General features: G+C 25.8%; 1 long non-coding RNA gene across 1 annotated transcript; it reads right to left on the bottom strand.

Moving 5' to 3' along the window:
• Positions 1–329: 329 nt before the first annotated feature.
• On the bottom strand, positions 330–2,402 carry LOC126551286 (uncharacterized). Its single transcript, XR_007605155.1, has 3 exons — positions 2,116–2,402; positions 760–887; positions 330–701 (listed from the first exon to the last, which is right to left on the bottom strand). It is a non-coding gene; the product is annotated as an uncharacterized LOC126551286 (long non-coding RNA).
• Between the last annotated feature and the right edge of the window lie 4,995 nt (positions 2,403–7,397).

The raw sequence follows: 7,397 nt of genomic DNA, 5'->3' as shown, positions 1-7,397 counted from the left end.
ACAAAGCTCACAAACTTAATTTAATTATTCGGATAAATATTATTATAATATAAATTCAACTTGCTATTCTGTAATGCCAATAACTTAATGTTTGTACCTGCATTCCTACATATTATCAATTTAATTATAACTAAATTAGAATCATGATAATATAAAGATTAAACTAATTAATTATGTACTAGATATTCAAAACGTTCTAGACATATAATAGAGTTGTGAAATAAAAATCATCTATTTATATAAAATTAAACTCAAAAATAAATAAACGATTTCAAGTTTATAAGTTTTCGTTAAAATATTTAATAATATAACCTGCGGTCGAGTATTTTTAAGAGATTATATATTATAAATCTCATTATAAGTTTATGGTGATATTTTTGTAAATAGTTGAAGGAGCGGGAGTTAAAAAAATATGTTTTATCCGTTTGATGTTTCCGAAACAGATCATTGAAAATATTATGACCGAAACGCGGCGATATGAGAAAGCTACTTATTATGTCAACCGACGACGATGACCAAGACTCATATTATATTGTAATTTTATCAAAGCAGTTTGTACCTCTAAATAATATTATTGTGTTATCTCCAATCGCATAATATTACGAGTCGTATTATCTGTTTGGGTGCGCGGCGTCAGGTCGGTCGTATTTTAGCCGCGTCTCTTCTTGGTGCAGTCGTCGTCGTTGTCGTCGGCCGTGAACCTGAGAGTTACAATATATTATATACAAATGCATATAGATATTATATATAGTGTTGTACTATACGATGCGGCGTAGCCCTAATGAGAGAATCAAGTCACGATTTGAGGTCATCCGCCTCTTCTCCGGAGACTTTGAATTGTGTGTGCGTATGCGCGTTCGTGTGGACGTGTATGTGTGTGTGTGTGCCTTCATCGGTAAAGAAAAAAAAAAGAAAAATATATATTTTAAATGACTTGTCGCGTACAATGCCCTATTTTTTTCATTTTTATAGCGCTGGTCAATACGATAATAACACGAAATAACGCACGAGCCAATTTTTTTATTTTTATTTTTTGACGGTGGAGGATTACACCCGCAAACAATAAGCACCACGAAACATATTAGAATAATCTTAGAGTATACACACACATACATGCACACAGTCTAATATGTATAAACCCTCGGGACACTACCCGCCGTAACATTATTAATGACGCGCCGCGTGCGTTGCAGCCAGCGGTGGCGGCGAGCAGTCGCAGTCGGTTGTAAGAGAGATGTTTAAAAAATAAAATAAATTAATTTTCCATCATCCTCCGACGTGTTATGTCTTACGGGTTTAAGGTCCACGAATATATATTAAAGTTTCGTCGTCTGTGTAATGCGGTCAAATTCAAAGTAAGAAAAAATATCACTGCAGACTTGTTCTTTATTGAAAGATGCATATTTTTTTATTTTTTTTTATTCGTTGTTTATTAATAATGTTTTATGGTATATGGTATAAAAAATATTAAAATTCGTCTAAGAATTTTCCACGCCACTGATGTCCTCTTGTGTAATCAAAAACATGTCATCTCAAGCTGCTCTCGATTTATTAATATTATTATTTTTTTATTACATTCTAATATCGGGTTTCTGTTGAAATATTATGTTAAGTAACGAAGATAACTAATGAAAAAAAAAATTGATTTTTTTCTTAATTTAAATTCACCCATTTCATTATGTTATAATATATTCATTGAAATGGCGACTGTCATTATATTATTTTCCAGAAACTAAAGCAACGTTGTTCCAATTAAATAAAAATAAACGATTTATATGTAAATATTTCTATTTAACTAATGGTTTTCTTTTTAAATATGTTTCAACTGTTAAATTTTTTAATTTATATTAAAAACCACTATTGTTTATCTAGAAGATTATTTTCGAAACGATTGTAACACTAAATACTTGTTGATGAAAATTAATACTCAATATATGTATATGAATTTTAAATTTAGTGCTACATCAACAAAATTAACTTAAACATAATTAAAAATAATCCCAAGTAAAATCTTCCATTTAACTTCAATTTTTCCATTTAATGTCACAATCAAATCTTACTTACAAAAATAATTGCAAAAACATGTACATATTATTAAAAATAACAATTCGTTACTTTTATATATTTAAATTATGTAGGTGGTCATCACAAACAATGTATCTCAATCAATTCCAAACAATTCATCTAAGATTTTGAAACTGTAGTCACTCCCCGCAGAGGTTATCCTTTTTATCTAAAACACTATCCATAGTAGCTTGGAATGTTGACTAGAGTGGGCGATTTATTAAAATCTTATTCAATGGTATACTCTTTTCTTTAAATATTACTTACGCTTATTACACAAAACGTATGTATACATTTCGTAAATGAATAAAGAAAAAAATATGAGTTTATTTTCGTTAACATCGTTACCGTGTATTCAACTCACCAATAACTATTTTGCCTAGGTACTTATAAACATTAATGTTTGTTTATTTCTGTATATTATATTTAATATTGGCTATAAGTTATGATTCATAACTCAATAATCATTATTAAATCTAAAAAAAACTAATAATAAAAAAAAAAAAAAAAAACGAAAACATTAAAAAAACTTATTAGTATGTATAACTTAAATTTATTAAGAAATGATTTTACTGTCAAGTAAAATAAAATACATCGTAGAAGGTTTTTTTATGAACATTGCACCCTTGTCTATAATATTTTTATTTTTTTATACTTGTATGATTTAATACAATTTTAATATTTAACACGATTAGATCAATCAATACATATTACACATTATTGCAGTAAATTTTAATAGGCACCTATAATTAAATATCAACTATGTATATTATAATATTCATGTTATTTATAAACTAATATATAGGCAAATTAAAAAAATTAAAAAGTAATTTTTTTCATGTTAGACATTTTACTACACTGTGAATCATAATGAAATTGTAATTTGTATATCATATTATAATTTAAATTGTAATTAATAATATCAATGCGCCTTTTTTAGTTCAAAATATTTGTAGAACAAATTACATTTTACGGATTACCTTGAATGACAAAAGTTGTAAATATAATGGCACATCACTCAATAATAATCTACAAATCTAACATAAAATTATGTATATAACATAATAGTGTAGTAACTATGTAAGGTCGTTATAGTCCTTAACCTGAATGATAGTATTAATTTATTTTTAAGTGATTAATTAAAAAAAATATATGCGTTAAATTTAGTTCACTAAAAAATAATTGTTTTTTGTATTTTTAGTCAAAAGGTAAATCTTATGTGTTCTTGACATAATATGACCTAATTTATTATTATTAAAATCATAATAACATTATACTGAAATGTTGATGCAAATCCATAAAAAATTGTTTAGATAATACAACGATGTACATCGGGCGACGTGCATATAGATTCATTTAATTTTAATTTTAAAGAAAATCGGGATGTTTTCAGAAAAAATCGAGAAATTGTAATAATTGTAGACCTTAATATTATGTATTTATTACTTTTCCAAAGTTATACATTAGGTCCATTAGGATAATTAATGGAAGTTATGTATTTTGGTACGTTTAGCTTATACTATCATGTCTTGTTTCAAATGATACAGATTTTAGATTTTTATAAAATATATATGTATTAATGTATTAATATTTTTACGAAATTATTTCAAATTGGATTATAATCCGTTAAATGAAAATAAATTAAAAATTGAAAATAAAGCAAGCACGATGCAAATCAAATTAATTACGAACAAATGGATTTATATTATCATCATCAATGTTCATTTAAAATATAAAATAAAAAAAAAATTAACTATAAGAGTATTACAGTATTGTACTTTAAAATATAAAATTAATCGCTTATTAGTATTCACGCATGATGTGGTACTACTAATACTAATGTTTATTCGAGTAAAATACGTATAATATCGCTTTAACTACGTTGTACCCGAGCTATAATAAAAAAGTATAAGTTGTTGATAATGATTATTTTCTTATTTTATAAAACAGACGTTTTGGTGACAACCGCCGTATTTTCAGTCGCTATAAGGTATAATCAATAAGTACTGAGACTGTTACAAAAATGTATACGCATTTTTTTTATATTTACTTTTTATTAACTATAATATAATATACATTATAATATTATAATGTTATTCACGATACGAAATTATTCTAAATATAATAATGGCAATAATAATATTATATTTTATCAACCAGGCTCATGTCGACGACCATCGAATATAATATGTAACACTAAATCATAGATTCATCGGCGGTGGTGCATTATTACAGTAGTTATCACGCTAAATTATAATCATATAATATATACGAAACTAAAATATATCCTTTGGATCTTATTAGGTATATTGGTATCGCTACGCTCGACCAATTATTTATTCGTCACGGAACGTCAGACATCTCAACTCGGAAACGTTCTGACAACATTTATCAAAATTAATGTTTCCATTCGTTTTCGTAATCAGGAGCATCGAAAATTTTCGGTGTAATTATATAATAACAGCTTACCAATTAGTTTAACCTTCGAAAAACATCCAACAGACAGAACCGGTTGCACGCGCGCTATACATATTACGATACTGTAATGTATCCCTCCCTTCTTAAAAAAAAAAAAAAAGTAATAAAATTATAATTTATTAATTATTTACCATTTTATTTATAACTTATCTGTTTTATAAAATAAATATGAATTTCCGCAGTACGAGTGTGGATTTACATATAGCCCATATAGGGTTCGCATATTATGACGTTCGAGAGCTGTTGTAGTAGCAATTATCTATTTTTCCGCACTATAAATTGTCGTACTAAAAACAATATTACTTTTGAATATCTGAGTGACTACTCGTCTTAAAAGTAAAGACAAATCAAAATTTACCATATACTCAAACGTTGTATAGTATAATAATTATGTATTTAATAAAAGTATAACGCTATACAAATAATATGGTAGAAGTATAGTAGAAAATAATATATTATGTGCAGTAGAATATAATATATTATGTTGGCCTGTTATTAAATTTAACGTGAATTCGTGATGTCCTCGGGTTCTTTGAGATAAAAATGCATCTATACACTTTATACGGACAATAATAGCAATTACTTAACGTATTGAGTTGCCAAGAGTTATTATTATTACTATTTCATTATTTATGCACATATTATCTTATACTATGTGCAACGTAAATAAATCAAAATGCCCCGAACTATACACAAACACACACACACACACATCATTATAGTTTTTTTTTTTTTTTTTTATTGGTTGTTTTTAAATCTATATACAATTGAGTAGTGACACGAACGATCACCTTGTAATCTGTTTTTGGACATCTATAAATTATAAGAACCCCTACCCTGTAATTATCTAAAAAACAAAAACTTTTCGATATAATAAATATTAAATTGTGCAATTTTTATCAAATCTAGATTATTACTGAAATCAAAATATACCTCGAAGTATTATTTTTTTCTACAATGTCATTCAGTATTTAAAAATACATAATTTTTATTTTATTTCTTGTTCCAAACAATTACTTGAGAATAGCTATTTAATCAACAGATAAATTATGTAATAATAATAATAATTAAATAACATTAGCATAATGAAATAAAATTAATAGTTACTCAGTTAGTTAGTACTCAGTAGTAATATAGTGTGGAGATATACTGAATAGTATTTTACAAATTTCATCAATAGTTATTTCTAGTGATTTATATTATGAGCTGAGCATACCCATCATATTCCTTGCATAGAAGCATATTATAGGTAAATAACACAGTTGTTTTACGAAATTTAATTTAGCGCCCCTTGCTGACCCTACTAATTTTTTTTAGTTTATCATTTCTTGTGTTTACTTTGAGCTTTGTATTTTTTTAAATATTTATTTATATCAGTTTTCGATGAATTGTATTAAATTTAAAATTCAATCAAAACGTAGCTTTTTAACCAAGCTATTATTTTATTCGTTTTTCCCCTAGATTTATAAGATAATTAAATATTATTATTTTATGTAATTCATATGTACGATAGTGCAAAGTTACTATATTTTGTTTTTGTTTTGAGGTGGAGGGCCTCTCTTGTATTTTGATAGTGTGACTTCTTGGTTTTCCTCCATATGTTTGGTATTTTTTAGGTGTCATTTATATAATTTTATATCTGTAATCTAACCTTTAAATTTTGGTCTAAATTATCTGATTTTTTCCGTCAACATGTTTTTTAGTTTAATTATTTAACAGCCTTCTATTTTCGTTACTATTTTATTAATACTTTTTAAGCCAAAAGGTTTACTTATTGTATTATTGTATTATCTAAATGTGTCTCACATTATTTACATAGTTTTTTTGGATTACCTGCTTAATAATAACTGATTTTCTAATCCATCTAGAGTGTTAGTTGTTTTTTACAGTTTATTTTTATGAATCATTTGAAAGGTACAATATGAGTCCATATAGCTTATATCACTTAACATAGTAAATATACGCCTGTGTTGGATATTAAGAGATAATTTGCTAATTTTTTTATGCACAAAACTATGATCCTCTCGTTAACAAATAAATTGACAGGATTTTAATATCTTCTCCACCATTCAATATTTAAGGATAGTGGAAACTCGTAAATAATTTTATCTTTACCAGGGTGTCTAATTTGTGTCCATCGGTATATCTGTCTTGGTACCCAATTTTAGTTATGTCAATAAAATCCCCATTCATTATTTTGATTTCTAAATTATTTAAGTTCTCCGAATTAAAACGTAGACATCTGTGGTTTATATATAGATATTAATGAGTATTTTCAGTGTTTTACTGTTTTTACATTATTGGTTTATATTTTCTTCGAAGATGTCATTTGAATATTGAGTTTTGTGGAGATTGTGCAACTATACTAGTATATTTTCTGTTGCATTATAACTAATAGTAAATTAATTAAATACAAATACAAATACTGAATGGTACAATATGTAAATATAACCACGACGTTTTTGCAATTATTTAATTTACTGAGCATATTTTATAAGTCAACATTACCTATCATACATTTGATGTTATTTATGTATTTTTTTATGTATATAATATACATTGTATAATTTTATTAAGTTAAAATAAATATCAAATATATAATAACTTAGCTGTATATTTAGACATAAAAATTATTTTTATATTTTTATTTCTAAGCTTTTTTATTATCCTATAGTAAACTAAATAATAATTCACAGATAGGATACTTTTAGTTTGTACCAACATATTTCTATGAGTTAAATATATATTTGCAATTTAGTACCTTATACTTTTAAAATATATAACACAAATTGCTGTTAGAATATTATTTTAAATAGTTACATAACAATGTATACTTATATGATGTATACTGTATA

Source organism: Aphis gossypii, chromosome 3, assembly GCF_020184175.1.
Source record: "Aphis gossypii isolate Hap1 chromosome 3, ASM2018417v2, whole genome shotgun sequence".
Lineage (NCBI taxonomy): Eukaryota > Metazoa > Arthropoda > Insecta > Hemiptera > Aphididae > Aphis > Aphis gossypii.
This window is presented reverse-complemented; position numbering and strand designations above follow the sequence as displayed.